This window comes from Aulonocara sp. 'chitande type north' Nkhata Bay, linkage group LG7, assembly GCF_057382095.1.
Source record: "Aulonocara sp. 'chitande type north' Nkhata Bay isolate Kocher_YH1m ecotype deep benthic linkage group LG7, A_spYH_male_GT1.1, whole genome shotgun sequence".
NCBI classification, from domain to species: Eukaryota; Metazoa; Chordata; class Actinopteri; order Cichliformes; family Cichlidae; genus Aulonocara; species Aulonocara sp. 'chitande type north' Nkhata Bay.
This window is the reverse complement of record NC_141350.1, coordinates 35,321,371-35,337,976: the sequence shown is the minus strand read 5'-3', so window position 1 is coordinate 35,337,976 and position 16,606 is coordinate 35,321,371. Positions and strand designations below refer to the sequence as shown.

The window sequence follows — 16,606 nt, the reverse complement described above, 5'->3', positions numbered from 1 at the left end:
CAGCAACCAACGGTACTGAGCTATGACACTTTAGGTCAGCCAACTTTGGTTCAGAGGAACTGTACAGTGACTATGGCTCAGGTTATTGACTGTAATGGCTTCTGGAGACCATGGGCTGTGGGAGTGTGTTAAAGCTATGGTTGAATAGATGATGCACACAGAAATGTCAGGTGACATTTAATTTTGTGGGGGAGAGTGTGGCACTATGTTAAAGACAGAGACATGAAAATAGTAGCCCCCCCATTTTATTTGATGCTCAGAGACATTTTCTTTTAGTAAGGCCACTGCAATGTAAGTTTTACTGTTGTATAAGTTCCGCCAGCAGAGGGTGCTCGGTCCTGCACGCATCGGTAGCTGACGCTACACTAGAAGAAGTAGTGTCAGTGGCGAAGAGGCAGCGTACGGCCTGCGCGCCAAAGAGAACTGATTGTCTTATTTTTCTGTTTTTACAGGTAAGCTGGGTGGTTGATAATATAAACAGATGTTATAAAAGTGACAGACAGCAGTGGCGATTAATGATAAATGTCTTGTGTGTGGCGAATGTTAAGCTAAAGAGCTAATTTCCAAGTTGGTCCAGTTGTTAGCCTGTGCCGATCCAAGTGTTAGACTGTACCGAAACTCTGTGAGCTCGGTGCAGGTGTATTTTTGGGTTAAAGCCACAAGATATATATTTTGCACAATAAGAGAAAATGTGAATTGCTTTATGTTTAGTTCATGAAGAGTGAATGCTGTAGAAATATGTTAAGAAAAACATTTATTTGAAAGAGATCTAGTTTATTAAATACAGTTAAGAAGACAGGTTCATAAATAGATTAAAACAGTAGTAAAAACAAGATAAAACTGTAATGAGAGTTCACTATGTTATTCATGTGTATAGTAAAATGTATTTGTGTGATTTAACCAGTTTACAAAGGTGGTGCATGTGAATGTAAAATTGTATAAGTTACTTGTATAAAGTAATGTCAGCTACACTAGAAGAAGTAGTGTCAGTGGCGAAGAGGCAGCGTACGGCCTGCGCGCCAAAGAGAACTGATTGTCTTATTTTTCTGTTTTTACAGTTTTCTGTAAAAATAAATATGTTGCACGGGAGATGAGCTGGCCCATCATTTCAACAGTGTAACATAACTCTGAGGTGTAAAATGATAGTAGTTAAAATCGAGTGTTAAAAATGAGTGTTTCTCTGTCAAATCTGGAGGTGTTACAATGGAAACATTAACTCTTGACCTCTTAACTCTGAACTCCTAGAGGGGCTATGACACCAACAGAGTAAATTCACAGACTCCGCCCCCAGCACGGCTCCAATCGAAGCTGAAGTGAAGCCGTTTCAGAACATTTTGCTCTACATATTTGAGTTGTTTGCCATGCTTGGTAAGTCATTTTTTCAAAGATTGTTTCAATTATTATTATGAGCTTTTACTTCTGTGGCTCTTTGGAGTTGAGACAAAGCTGTGTGAAAGGCATTAGCCATGTTGCTCGCTGATAGCATAATATTCTGTTTTAGCTAGCTGAAAGGTATTGTTTGCGGGCAAATACCACAGCCTTGAAAAACAGCTTGCATGTGAATTTTCAGTCAAACTTTTGGTCAAATACACCTAAAACAATGTCTAGAATGTGAAATGTTGGTGTAATGGTGCTACTTGAAGCCTGAAAATGATCACCCATAAAAAAACAAAAACGAGCAAACAGCAGTAGCAGACGTCCTGACTGGGTTCTACGTTAGCATAGATCCCTCCAGAGTTTTGTGCACACGGTTTAGGTAAAAATTTAAAAGGTTGAGGTTTTACATTTAGTTCAGTATTACCTGTTGCCTGTGTCTTTGTCTTTTGGGAAAATACTTTACACAAGTAATGGCTCAAAGAGGATTCCTTTTTTTTTTTTTTTTTTACTGTGCTGCAATTGTTTACTGGATTATTTGTGCCATTAATTAGTGTCAACTAATTTTTATTCAATCTCCACACAGGGTATGCTTGTGCAGATGGAATATGGGGGAGAGCAGAAGTGCGTTGAAGTTCCACAAAGGGATGAATGAAGGACATGCATATTGTATTGAAGAAATAAGTGATGAAATTCTGTTATTTGCATTTACCATGTCAGACCTTTTGATAAACAAAATTCTAATGAAAGTGAGAACATGTATACTGTTACATCTTTCAGAAAATGTTTTGAAATTGTGGCGCACAGTTCAGAATAAATGTTTTTCAAAAACCATTGCATCTTTTTAGTAAATGTTTATTTCCAAAAGAAATTTCAGAACAGTAAAATTCCCGCTTTTTAGAATGAATTAGAAGATAACTCTTACGTAGTTAAACTAAAATACTCTTTTGAGAGTTAATATATAAACTCTTAACACCAAGTGTTAAATTATCAACTCCAGACAGAGTTGGTGTTTAACACTAAATCAGAGTTAACGTACCAACTCTCCAAAAAGTGTTAAATTAACACTCTCTGGTGTGGACCCATATAGGCACTTTAATAGTGTTGAAATCAAATCAGACAGTGTTAATTTGGACATGCTGGATTTGCTGTGTATGAATGGCACCTGTTTGAACTCATCATCTGTATAAAAGACACCTGTTCACAGCCTCAAACAGTCAGACTCCAAACTCCGCCATGGCCAAGACCAAAGAGCTTTCGAAGGACACCAGGAAAAGTATTGTAGACCTGCACCAGACTGGGAAGAGTGAATCTACAATAGGCAAGCAGCTTGGTGTGAAAAAATCAACTGTGGGAGCAATCATCAGAAAATGGAAGACATACAAGACCACTGATAATCTCCCTCGATCTGGGGCTCCACGCAAGATCTCATCCCGTGGGGTCAAAATGATCATGAGAACGGTGAGCAAAGATCCCAGAACCACACGGGGGGACCTGGTGAATGACCTGCAGAGAGCTGGGACCAAAGTAACAAAGGTCACCATCAGTAACACACTACAACGGCAGGGAATCAAATCCCGCAGTGCCAGACGTGTTCCGCTGCTGAAGCCAGTGCATGTCCAGGCCCGTCTGAAGTTTGCCAGAGAGCACATGGATGATACAGCAGAGGATTGGGAGAATGTCATGTGGTCAGATGAAACCAAAGTAGAACTTTTTGGTATAAACTCAACTCGTCGTGTTTGGAGGAAGAAGAATACTGAGTTGCATCCCAAGAACACCATACCTACTGTGAAGCATGGGGGTGGAAACATCATGCTATGGGGCTGTTTTTCTGCCAAGGGGACAGGACGACTGATCCGTGTTAAGGACAGAATGAATGGGGCCATGTATTGTGAGATTTTGAGCCAAAACCTCCTTCCAACAGTGAGAACTTTGAAGATGAAACGAGGCTGGGTCTTCCAACATGACAATGATCCAAAACACACCGCCCGGGCAACAAAGGAGTGGCTCCGTAAGAAGCATTTGAAAGTCTTGGAGTGGCCTAGCCAGTCTCCAGACCTCAACCCCATAGAAAATCTGTGGCGGGAGTTGAAAGTCCGTGTTGCTCGGCGACAGCCCCAAAACATCACTGCTCTCGAAAAGATCTGCATGGAGGAATGGGCCAAAATACCAGCTACTGTGTGTGCAAACCTGGTAAAGACCTATAGTAAACGTTTGACCTCTGTTATTGCCAACAAAGGTTATGTTACAAAGTATTGAGTTGTATTTTTGTTATTAACCAAATACTTATTTTCCACCCTGATTTACGAATAAATTCTTTACAAATCCTACCATGTGGATTCATGGATTTTTTTTCACATTCTGTCTCTCACAGTTGAAGTGTACCTCTGGTGCAAATTACTGACCTCTGTCATCATTTTAGGTGGGGGAACTTGCACAATCGGTGGCTGACTAAATACTTTTTTGCCCCACTGTATCAGTGGAGCCCTAACTTAAAAGAACCCTATTGTATCCAAACCATTTCAAACATAACAATGGCATCAAATATAATAAGTATCTTAAATGTGACCGACAAAACTCTGCATTTAAAGCCCAAATGCAGCTTTATTTTTTCATTTTTTTCCTGATTCTCCCAATTAATCAACTGAAAGACGTCAAGGATCAATATTTCCACTGAAAGTTTTAATACATAAAGCAATAACATTCAAGTTATATTCATTATAGCCTTCTTCCACTGTTGTTAAAGTTAACCTGTGGAGTTTTTTTTCCTTTTGTAAAACTCCCTTACAAGGCAGATTTTTCGTACCATAGCTCACAGGTGCAGCTGTTTGCATTCATTTGCATTTTCTTGCAATGGCACTATTGAAAGGACAGCGTGTCATTCACATTCAAAATTCAGGAAAACACATGTAAACATGTAATAACACACGTATAAATATTCTTGGTACATGTATTGTTACTTGCGAACAACTTGTAAGTGCTTCATTAGATCAAAGGATGCAATGGAGTGAGGAAACCTAATTAACCAAAACATAATTAAAAGGACTGTTGAAGCACATTATTGCTCAGATTAGTTTGCCAACAGCCATTTTCCTCCCACAGTGTGTGTGTGTGTGTGTGTGTGTGTGTGTGTGTGTGTGTGTGTGTGTGTGTGTGTGTGTGAGACAGACAAATGCAGAAAGACAGAGAAGAGGATAAAAAAACCTTTAAAACAATGACATGAAATATATTTGAGATTTTATATAACAAAGATATTTTCATGCATAATACTTTTTGCTTTTCTGCAGGGATTACTGTGACTTAACAGATTAATGATAACACTACAGTGTGCAAATGATCATTGTCTGATCATAAGTCTTGATTTTGACTTGTAAGTAGGGCACTTCAGAAGGAATAATTCATGTCCTTCTGAATCCGTGAAGCAGTGATGAAGCAGAGAACACTGAGCTGTGCTAAGAGAGCTGTGTCAGAGATTATGATTTCGGCTATGTGAGTTGATTTCATCACGCTTAAGATGTCATCACTCAGAAATAATGAGGGCACAGCTTTTTAACAGTTTCACATATTCTGCATTAGTTAAACTTTCAAAATCCAAAGGTGAATTTGTTTTTATAAAAATTGGGTGAAATATATTTAGGTCAGTTGCCACCTGCTTAGTTTAATTTAACTAAATACATTCAAATTCTATGATACTGTAGTTAAATTCAAATATGATCATTAAACTGCCACAAACCATTAAACAGTGGCAGCAGAAGAAAGTCTCACAACTTGGCAGGTAGTTTAAATGAAGGGGGAGAGAGCTATAACTTTAATTTCATTGGTCAGCAGGACATAAAAACAAAATGCGCAGATTCGTTTTTGCTGAGCTTGCCTCACAATAAGTTTTAAAAAGTTGCTTTTTTCTCTCCCTGTGTGTCACATGAAACAGAGCGACATGATTGGCTAATACATTTCTGGTGTTGGCCGTTGATTGGCTCTTTGAGTGCAGGGATGTCTTTGGTGTTTCAGTATTGTCCCACAGGATTCTCTTCAGGTTTCTTTCAGTGGCGTGTCACTGGTTGAACTCTTTTATAGGCCTTGTTAGGAGAAATCTGAATCCCATTTACCTTCTTCAAGGTCCTGGCACTGTGCACGTTGATCCACTGTCACACTGTCATGAATTATTGAGGTTAATATTATCGGCATCAGACAGTTGTGGCGAGCCAGCCAAAGAGCCTTAACTACACAGCGGCCGTACTGAAAGAGGGTCTAACATAATGCAGTGTTGTTTTTCCTCACTTGTTATTTAATTTTATTCTTGTTATTTAATTTTCAAAAACAACAACAGGGAAACTTTAATTTTTCTTCTTTTTGATTAGATTCTTCTGTAGTTTTAGTCAAATCAATATGCGCTGTACATGCTTCACCCTAATCCACTGCTATAAATAAAAAGAAACTTGGACCAGTTTAGTGGTTGTTCATTTCTACCGTCACTGCTAATATACATAGTGGATCCTTGTTCAGCAGACATAATTTTCTACAGGATATTATACAGCTACACTATATACAAAAATGTACCGGGCCATGTACAAATTACACCTTCACAAGCTGCTCGATCATGTAAACCCACGCCATGAAGCTCCTGGGCCCTGTTTCAGGAAGCCGGTTTGGAAAACTCAGAGTGAAAAACGACACTCACGGTTGAGTAACCCCGAACTGTCCAACTCGGAATATTCCGTTTCAGAAAGGCTGATAACAATTAGTTCAATCAACGCGGAGTTGCTTTAACCCCAAGTGAAGCGCGCGGACGAGGATACATAAAGCCCTGATAAGCGGAGCACAGATTAAGCGAGTCACCATGGAGACGGAGGGAAAGAAGGCGCGGTCAATGTATTTCACAGCGCTTGAGGCCGAAATTCTGATGGCAGCATATGCCGATAACATGCAAATTCCGCGGAAAAAAGTAACACAGCCACAGCTGCAAAAGCATGCATGGCAAAACATAGCCGACAGAGTCAATGCGTGAGTGTTAATTTAAACATTGATCGAGGGATTTCCACCCATTTAACACGTTATTTTATCATATGTTATTTTATTTGTTATTTTATACATTTTATTTTGTGATGTGATGTGAGCGCAGGTGCAACCCAACAGGCCCCAAACGTGCCTGGCAGCAAGTAAAAATGAAATATAAAAATATAGTCCAAACAGGTAAGGTGTAATTGTATTATGAGCCATAGTGCTTGGTCTGTTTGTCCCATGTAAATCAATTGCAGTTAGAGGCTACATTAATTTTCTTTCTGTAAGCACTTATTGAAATTATCTGAGCACATTACAAGTACATATTTGCTTACTCTGTATGCTCAAATGTGGCCCGTTATAGCCAACAGAAAAAAAGCGGAGGCCCGAAAAACAGGTGGGGGTCCACCACCACCACTCACAGAGGCTGAGCAGTTGGCCCTCAGCCAAAACAGTGGGCGCCCTGTGGCCGAAGGCATCTCTGCGGGGACATCCTCTGAGGCAATAACCCCGCAAGACACAAGTGCCTACATAAGGGGTAAATTCAAAATAATACATGATGTGCATACATCCTTTCTTCACAGTCACCTTTGCAGTGTGACACATTCATTTGATAAACTCTTTACCATAATGGATTATTTTGTAGTGAAGTTATTTTCCTACTGATTTTGCCTTCCCTCAGCCTTGGTTGTCTTTGAGAGCATAATGACAATGAAGTGTAAGGTGCTTGGTATGTTTGTTAATTGCCATTTGGTCCCTTGTAAGTTATAAGTGACCTGTATAAACCTCATATTCTATCAGTTGATGGTGATGGTGTACTGCATCTGGTGCAGCCTCCTGTTGAGCCAGACCAACATGCAGTTGTGAGTAATACTCCACAGATTATATGAGTTTACAGTAGAACAGCAATGTTGTCTATTTCTTTACTACAGGAAAATAATGAAGAAACATTGACAGCTGTTACAGAGGAGGAAGCAATAGAGACACTTTATGAGGTTTACATCTTTTAATACTTTGTGTACAGGAAACACAGGCGACCAATAAAGCCAGTTGAACAAAAAATCTGTTTATTCTTCTTTCAACATGTTGAGGTGATGGGTCAAAAGAAATGATTGTGACATATGGTGTCTCTGACTGCGCTTCCATCTTGTATGTCCGTGGGAGGGTCAGGATGTTCATGGTTTGGATCACTGCTGATGTTTGGTTCAGAAGGACAGTGTTCTCCTCTAATTGTGGCAATGTTGTGAAGAATCACACATGTCACAATAATGTCACATGCCCTTTCTGGGGTGACCCTGAGTCTTTGCAGGCACTGGAACCGGGCCTTAAGCATTCCGATAGTCATTTCAATTCTGGCTCTTGTCCTGCAATTAGCCAGATTATATCGCTGCTGTGGGCCCGGTTCAGGGTCAGAGTAAGGGGTAAGCAAATAGGGTAAACATGGATACCCCCTATCACCAAGCAAGTAGCCAGTGAACTCTCCTAAGACAGAAGGGTACACTTCAGTTCAAATGTCCCTGAAGCAATTGGTCTTTATATATTTTAAAGTATTCTCAACTCACCATGTCCAAATTTTGTGCTCAGTGTACATTCACGGAATATTTGTGAGTCATGGACAGAGCCTGGCCACTTGGCTTCCACATTTGTGATAATGTTGGCAGCATCATATATGATCTTCACAGTGCAGAGAACACAAATTAGCATCCATTACTATAATGAAATAATTTGTTAGTTTGACATGCTACAGGGAACTATGTACCTGTACATTAATGCTGTGGAAAGACTTCCTGTTCACATAGTCTCCTTCATTTACTGAAGGAGCAATGATTGGAATGTGAGTGCCATCTGTACAGCCAATCACGCCTGGGAACCCTGAAAATAAATGTGCAATTTAAGTAGTAGTCCAAGTATCACCACATCATACATTAAGTTTTGGTCATCCTGATACCTGCAATTTTGTGGCATCTCTCTTTGATAAATCTTGTGGGTCTATGACCGGGGAACACCACAAACGAGTACAGGAGACGTTTCAGTGCAACTGTAACATTCCTGACTGCCCGACAGACGGTAGCCTTGGAAACGTGCTCAGCGTCACCAATATTATACAGAAAGCTCCCGTTTGCAAGAAACCGAAGTGCAATACAAATAATATGCAATGAACTGAGAGCATGTCCGCGATGTGTCACATGCGTAATATATGGCCTGAGGATGTTATCCAAATAAATTATAGATTGTGCTGAGAAACGGTAACGTTCGCACAGAAAATCATCAGGAAATGATAAAATGTCCAAACGCGTTCTGATCACTCTCTCCCGGCGGTGAGCTCTGCGGAGAATTTGGGCTTCACGATCTACTGGCTCTTCAAGGAAGTGGCACGCCATGTCCGACACTTCCTACTGTCAGGTTTCCGACAAAGGGGCGGAGACAGTCAGGGTTAGTTGTAGTAAACCTGCTAGGGGGCAGGTTAGCTTCACGGAGTGTGTCGTCATAGTGACTCACTGAGGCTTCATCTGAACTCTCTTTGTGAAACCGAAAACCCAGAGTTTTCGTTAACTCAGGGTATACTTACTCAGTTTTTCCACTAAACCGGCTTCCTGAAACAGGGCCCTGGTGACCAGTTTTTGTGCTGATGTTAATGCCAGAGGAGGTTTGGAACTCTGCAGTTGACACAGCAGAGCACGCTTACGTGCCCGACGACACCACGCTATAATTTTATGGGATCTGCCACTTTATGGCTGAGTTGTGGTGATTCCCAAATGCTTCAACTTTACAATAATACACGTTCTGTATGCCAAAGGTTATTAACTGACCTGCTGTAATAGTGACATCCTACTACTGTACTGTACCACTTTATGCCTGAATTATGGTTCAGCTGGAAATTTAAATCATACCTTATAACATAATCTGAAACCCCTCTTAGCCCTACACTGCAACCTGCCATGCCACTCAGTCAGTGCGGGCTGCATCTATTTGATGTGTAGTTACATTTCTCAGGAGATGCACATAGAGCGCTACGGGAGGAAACTAGAGTCACAACTCCAACAGAGTGACTCTAGGAGCCTGTGGCGGGGACTAAGGACAATAACGGACTATAAAGCACCAACAACCGGTATGACGAACGCGGCCGTGACTCTGGCAGACGAGCTGAACACTTTCTATGCTCGCTTCGAGGCTGCAGCTAAGGACTCCAACAATGCTAGTGCTAGCGGCACTAACGGCTGCAGACAGGAAGATACTGCCAGCACCGGAAACGTGCTCGTCATCTCCGAGCATGAAGTAAGGAGAGCCTTCAAGACAGTGAACACCAGGAAAGCAGCAGGACCAGACGGCATCCCAGGTCGCATCCTCAGAGACTGCGCATACCAGCTAGCTCCTGTGTTCACTGAGATATTCAGCATCTCTTTATCTCAGTCGGTGATCCCCACATGCTTCAAAGAGTCCATCATTGTTCCTGTCCCGAAGAAACCCCACCCTGCTTCTCTCAATGACTATTGCCCTGTAGCCCTCACCTCAGTAGTGATGAAGTGCTTTGAACGCCTGGTCAGAGACTTCATCATTTCTTCACTACCAGACACACTGGACCCACTACAGTTCGCTTACCGTCCAAATCGTTCCACAGACGATGCCATCTCTCATCTCCTCCACACATCACTCACTCACTTGGACACTAGAAGGGGGAAATTATGTTAAAATGCTCTTCATAGACTACAGCTCTGCATTTAACACCATAATTCCCTCCACACTCACCACCAAGCTGGAGCATCTGGGACTCAGCTCATCTATGTGTCAGTGGATCTCCAACTGGCAGACCACAGGCAGTAAGGATGGGCGGACATGTCTCAGCCTCCACCACTCTCAGCACTGGAGCCCCCCAGGGGTGTGTTCTGAGCCCCCTGCTGTACTCTTTGTACACATATGACTGTGTGGCCACTACCAGCTCCACCACATTCATCAAGTTTGCTGACGACACCGTTGTGGTGGGCCTGATCTCTGATAACAACGAGGCGGCCTACCTGAAGGAGATTAGGAATCTGGAGAACTGGTGCCAGAGGAGCAACCTCCTTCTAAACGTCAGTAAGACAAAGGAGCTGATAGTGGACTTCAGCACTAAGCAGGAGAGGAACTACCAGACCCCCGTCATCAACGAGTGCCCAGTGGAGAGAGTGGACAGCTTCAAATACCTCTGAGTTCACATCACGCAGGACCTGTCATGGTCCTGTCACATCAACACCGTGGTGAAAAAGGCCCGTCAGCGTCTCTACCACCTCAGACGCTTGAGAGACTTCCAACTGCCCTCCAAGGTGCTCAGGAACTTTTACTCGTGCACCATAGAGAGCATCCTGACGGGAAACATCTTAACCTGGTTCGGGAACAGCACCATGCAGGACAGACGAGCTCTACAGAGGGTTGTGCGATCAGCTGAGCACACCATCCGCTCCGAGCTCCCTGACCTGCACTCAATCTACAGCAGGCGGTGCTGGACCAAGGCCAGGAAGATCGTGAAGGACCTCAGCCATCCCAACAATGGACTGTTCTCTCTGTTGAGGTCAGGAAAGCGATTCCGCTCCCTGAAGACCAACACAGAGAGACTGAGGAGGAGCTTCTTCCCACAGGCGATACGGTCTCTCAATCACACCACCACACAGTACTGACCCACACATACAGTTCTTACACACACACTGGACATTCTGGACATTGTTTTCACTTCATCACTTAAATCACTTTAAGCATATTTGCACTGCACAAGACATAATGTGGATTGCACAACACTGGTCACTACATTCTTCATTTCCAGTTAATACTTGTACAGCTGCTGTTATTGTGTATATATTTATTTATATTTCGTCATACATTCTTATATAGTTCTATATTGTGTATTTTGTTGTACAGTTATTTTATTTTCAACTTTAATTTATATATTTTATCTTATTCTTTCCCAGTTAAATTTACCCTTCATTCTAATTTGTGTTGTACAGTTATTTCATTTTTAACCTTAATTTATATTTTATTCCTTCCTAGTTAAATTTACCCTTTTTAATTTTTCATATTTATTTCCTATCTTATTCATAGCCTTTTCCTTTTTTGTTTTCTTTAGGTCACGAGCAGTTGTCCAAGCATTTCACTACATATCGTACTGTGTATGACTGTGTACGTGACAAATAAAATTTGAATTTGAATTTGAGAGTAGAGAAGTCTAAATCAGGCATTGGAATGACCTGTTCTTTCACAAATGTTTGAAAAGGCTGCATGGATAGGTGCTTGATTTTATATACCTTTGGCAAAGTGACTGGCAACACCTCAGTTAAAAGATTAAAACCCAATGGCCTAATACTTTAGTACATATAGTGTACATCATGATGGGACAAATCAAGCAGATGGTTACATCTAACTGGGTGACCTCACCTTTGTTTGGAGAAGTCCCAATATTTTGGGGAGGCCTAAATGGTCAGGCCTGGGGAAGCCTCTTTTGAATATGATCACTTGACCATCTTAATTTGGCGTCTTTGCTCTTGCCTCTGTGCCATTGGTACAGTGGAGAACCAGCGGCACTGTTACTTGCTCTATTCTGGGTTTAAAAATATTGGCCAGGACTTTCTGTGTTGAGTCTTCATGTTGTGTCTCTGTGTCTGCGTGGGTTTCTTCATTCATGCTGGGTGGTCAATAAGACAAGAAAAGTGCTGCATAAATGCCAGTCTTGTGCCTATCAGTGGGTGTATAAAGAAAATTCTCTTTGAAACATACAGTAACATGGATGTTCATATGTACTGTAACACATGCATATATGCACTGTAGATAGTAATTACTGTATTTTTTGAGCAACAATCCGCTAATCAAAATTAAATTTGGGATTTTTTAACTATGTGTAATCACCATTTAGATCAGAACATTCAGAGGATTCAGTGTGTGCTGCAGCTCAGCAGAGCTCACAGAAAGAAAAAGAAAAAGGAAAAGTTATTTTTGACATCAGAAATGTTCAATCGTTAGTGGAGACCTTTTCAGATAAGGTTAGAGACCGGCGACAGAGATGTGACTCAACGGGACCCGTCATCCAGTGTGACTCACCACAGGACAAACGCAGGCAATTAAAATACAAACAGCGACGTCGGTAACAATTACTCTCCAAGGTAACCTGCTAAATATAAAATCACAGGAATTCCACACAGGTGAGGTGACATTAACAGAAGATTTTTAAACTTTGTATGACATACCACTGTCATAGAAACAAGCAGACGCAGGCTCCATCCCAAACAGTCAGAAGTGAATCAACTGATGGAAGAGATTGCCTCCCCCCCTTCCCCCTCAAGCTAAAGGACCTAAACACAAACAGGTGAGGATAACATTTAACTAACCTGTTTGTGCCTGTATCAAGGTGCCTGAAAATGCACATTTAGTGGTCATTTTTTTGTTTGTTTTTTAATAGCTTTTCAGCATCAATCAGACAGCAGCCACATCCAGTCTTTTGCAAAGTAAGACCCTATGAGTCCCACCCCAAACATCCAGTTTCTATTAGCCCACATGCTGAATGTTAATTATTTACAGAGTTCAATTCTCATGAAGGTAGACCATTAAATTATCTGCATAAACAGGCAAAAATCCCATAGTAGTTTGCCCCAGAAAACCTACCCGACAACTGCCAATTTATCAATAAAATCATTAATCTGTGGATAAATTGAGGTAACTAATAATGCTCAACTCAGATTAAAAAGCAATGGTTGAATGAAACCACCTACTGAAAGGAGTTTAAGCATTTTCCACATTTATCCTGATGCAGAGTAACTTGGAATAAAGTGGAATAATGGTAACACTAACATCTAATATCTGAATTTCTCATTTTTTTGAAAAAGCATTTGGAGCTAATTTACAGTCTTGCCATACCTATAGTATACTTATAGGTATAGTTGAGGATCGCAAGGACCAGAGCCACAGCATCCTGAGAAAGGTGTTTTTCATACACAAAACATAAGTAAAACACCTGTAAAAAGTGTAACTGTAAGATATATATTTAAATCTAGTGGTCCCCACTACAGAACCTTCAATAAAAAGCAATAGCCTATAAATAAAGAACAGACTGAGTTAAAAGCTGCTTCGCTGCGGGAGTCCTGAATGTCTCTTATAGACATTTCAATTTATTTCATGACATCTCCTGAAATGCTTATTCCAACATTAGATCACTGGAGGGAGAAAAATGTGCATCCTGTTGCCTGCAAATCCCTGTGATGTTGTGGAAAATGGATGCATGGGTATGACAGTTTGATTTCTATTTATGAGAATATTAAACTGCATACAGTCAACATTGGAAATAATTGGCACAAAGAGCTCCTGATACCGTTTTTAATAAGACGCCTGTACAAACCTTCCTGTAATGGAAATCAGAGCCACATGGCTTCATTTTGCAGCAAATCAAGCAATGCAAACGACAGAGTCCAAAACACTTTTTGTACTTTAAATGTAGCTTGAAATTGGCCACAGATACGCCTGGGTGCCTAGCACTGCCTTAATGTTGGATTATTTAATTCCTTCTCCATGGACTGTAACATGTTCTAGTCAGCAGAAAGACTTAGGTATATTGCTGTGTGACCTACTATAAATACATAAAATATAACATAGACAGGAATAAATGCAAATTAGGTGATTATACACTGTCCTCTGCGTATTAGACTGTGTTAATATATTTTCCAGAAATTTAACTGATAAAAGATTAAAGTTAAAATGTCTATACAGAATAGTCAAATATACCCCAACAAGGGGTTATAGCACACTCAGGTCCCAACAGCCCTGTATAAAGAGCAAGGCAAAATCTCTAATGGGAATCAAAATTTAACTGTCCAGTTACCCTCACGTGGCCCATAGATTATCTGGTAAAGCACACAAAATCCCAGAGAACACTGGTTAGCAAGCTAAAAAAAAAAAAAAGTAATGAAAATGGATGAAGGAAATATAAAAGACAGGAGTGTTTGCGTCGATGTGAGGAATACTGCAACTAGGGATGTCACCAAAACTAATAACAATGATACTTTTCGATACCATACATTAGGGCTGGGCCATATTATACCGTTCACGGTAATACCGGTATAATGTTAGGCAACGATAGAAAAATGAAATATCGCGATAGAATATGAGTAAAACGCGCATGCGCAGTTCCTTTGTTTTCATACGCACATGGCCGATTGTTGAGTGAAACAGATGAACCAGAATTGGTTTGTAAAAATGGTGCAACTTCAGTGATGTGGAACTGGTTTGGTGTTTGTCCGTCAGATACACGACAAAGCACATTTTTTTGCAGAACATGCAAGCGGCCGTCGTTATTGTCGTATTTGTCGGACTAAGATGCTCTTAAATCTGGGAGTAATGTGGGTCCTAAACCCCCCTCTTCAGGTCAAAAGAACACTGCAGCAGCAATGAGAGTTAAAAACTGTCTAAATTCTTTCATCTTTAATAAAACGATCAGCATTGCTGCTTTACCAGGTGTAACTATGAAGTTTAACTTCCAGGCATCCATGAAAACAAAATGTATTACATTTAACGGAGTTAGAAGTTAGCAGGAAGCTAGCGGAAGTTAGCTCGCTAGTTTCGCTAGTTACCCAAGCATGATATTGCATGTTCTGACTGAGAGATTTCTGAAAAAAATCAAACGTACAGCTCTGCTATCACTTCCAACATAAATGAAGAAAGGAAACTAAACAGCAGTGACGTTTGTAGGGTTACTGAAGTTGGGCTAGCTGGTATATAATGATGTGCTACGTGATCGCTAGCGACACAGCTATGTTAGCATAACATAAACAGTGAAGCTGGAGGACGAACACTAACACTTTTCCACTTATAAAAGTTAACGTGAAGGTTCCTCATGATTAGAGACAAATCGCATGGCAGGATGCTGTAAACGGACCAAACTTCAGTCAGGAGAACAACTGAGATAATCCATCCACAATACAAGGTTAGTCATTAATATACTGCAACAACATGGGAATAGAGCAGCGGCCAGAGAATTCAACATTAATGAATCAATGGTACAGAAGTGGAGGAAGCAAGAAGAATGAGTTTAATAAAGTTTGATTTCCTGACTGCTTTGTTTCGCTTAATGTGCCTTATAATCCTGTGCACCTTATGGTCCGAAAAAAAAACGTACTGCACACTGCAGTTTAATGTTGCAAAGCACCTCTTTTTAACTTCAGTGGATATTATACATGGTTATGCTCAGGATATGTCAGCCCATTTCTACTGGAAATGCCTTTTGGTTAAACTTTCAGCAAGGAATTTGCATTTGCACTGTTAAATTTTTATAAAGCTTTAATGTATATAAAAACCAGCTTCTTGTTTAAGTGAAAATAAATGGAAGGTTGTCTTTTTGCGCTAGTAATGCTGTGGAGTTGTATTTTGTCTCGCATCAATTATATCGTCAGTTATATCGTTATCGCAAATTTTCGAATATATATCGTGATAAATATTTTTGGCCATATCGCCCTGCTCTACCTTACATGGTGAAGAAGAAGAAGAACACGGTCCACACAGCACAGAAAAAACTACACATGAAAGATAGGAATAGCAATAGCAACAGCACTGGCCTGACTCACTGATAGCAAAAGACAGTAAGAGTCAAGTATGGAAGGACTATTTATTGAAGGCAGATCACCAAACAATGCCACTGTGCACAGGACTCCATACAGCCTCATCAAAACTCTAGAATACTTTGGTATACAGACGACGGCATGTCAACTCCATAACTTTAAAGTTCCGAGATCCTGTGGTGGCAAAAACAAGCTCAAATCATCTCTCCTTCTCCACCGTGCTTGACAGTTAATATTATGTGTTTGTTTTGATATGCTGCCTTTGTTTTGTTTTTTTAACCAAATGCGGTGCCGTGCATTACAATCAAACATCTCCAACGTGGTCTCGTCTGTCCAAAGATGTTTTTCCAGAAGGCTTATAGTTTGTTTAGATGCAACTGGTGCTGTCGAGCTCTCTTTAGAAAGAACAGACTTTCTCCTGGTAAACTTTTCAAGCAAGCCACACTTGTTCATTTTTCTCTAATTATACTGTCAAGCACTTTAAAATTTAATATGCTAACCTAGGCCTGTAGCATCGACATCTGTGATGTAGCTCTTGGAATTGTTACGGGTCCTCTGTGCATAGCACAGCTTGGCCTTAGGGTGAATTAGCTGGTGCATCCACACATGGAAAGACTGTGGCAATGTGCTGCTTTCATCAGCTTCTCCAGAACCTCACAGTAACTACC

At 40.8% G+C, this 16,606-nt stretch overlaps 1 protein-coding gene and 1 long non-coding RNA gene across 6 annotated transcripts in view; both read right to left on the bottom strand.

Annotated features, from left to right (window-relative positions):
* The window catches only part of whrna (whirlin a), a 227,962-nt gene that overhangs the window by 163,645 nt on the left and 47,711 nt on the right, over positions 1-16,606 (bottom strand). The gene's annotated exons all lie outside the window — the stretch shown is intronic.
* LOC147325610 (uncharacterized) lies at positions 7,651-8,335 on the bottom strand. The gene is made up of 3 exons (XR_015130363.1): positions 8,132-8,335; positions 7,935-8,046; positions 7,651-7,854 (listed from the first exon to the last, which is right to left on the bottom strand). It is a non-coding gene; the product is annotated as an uncharacterized LOC147325610 (long non-coding RNA).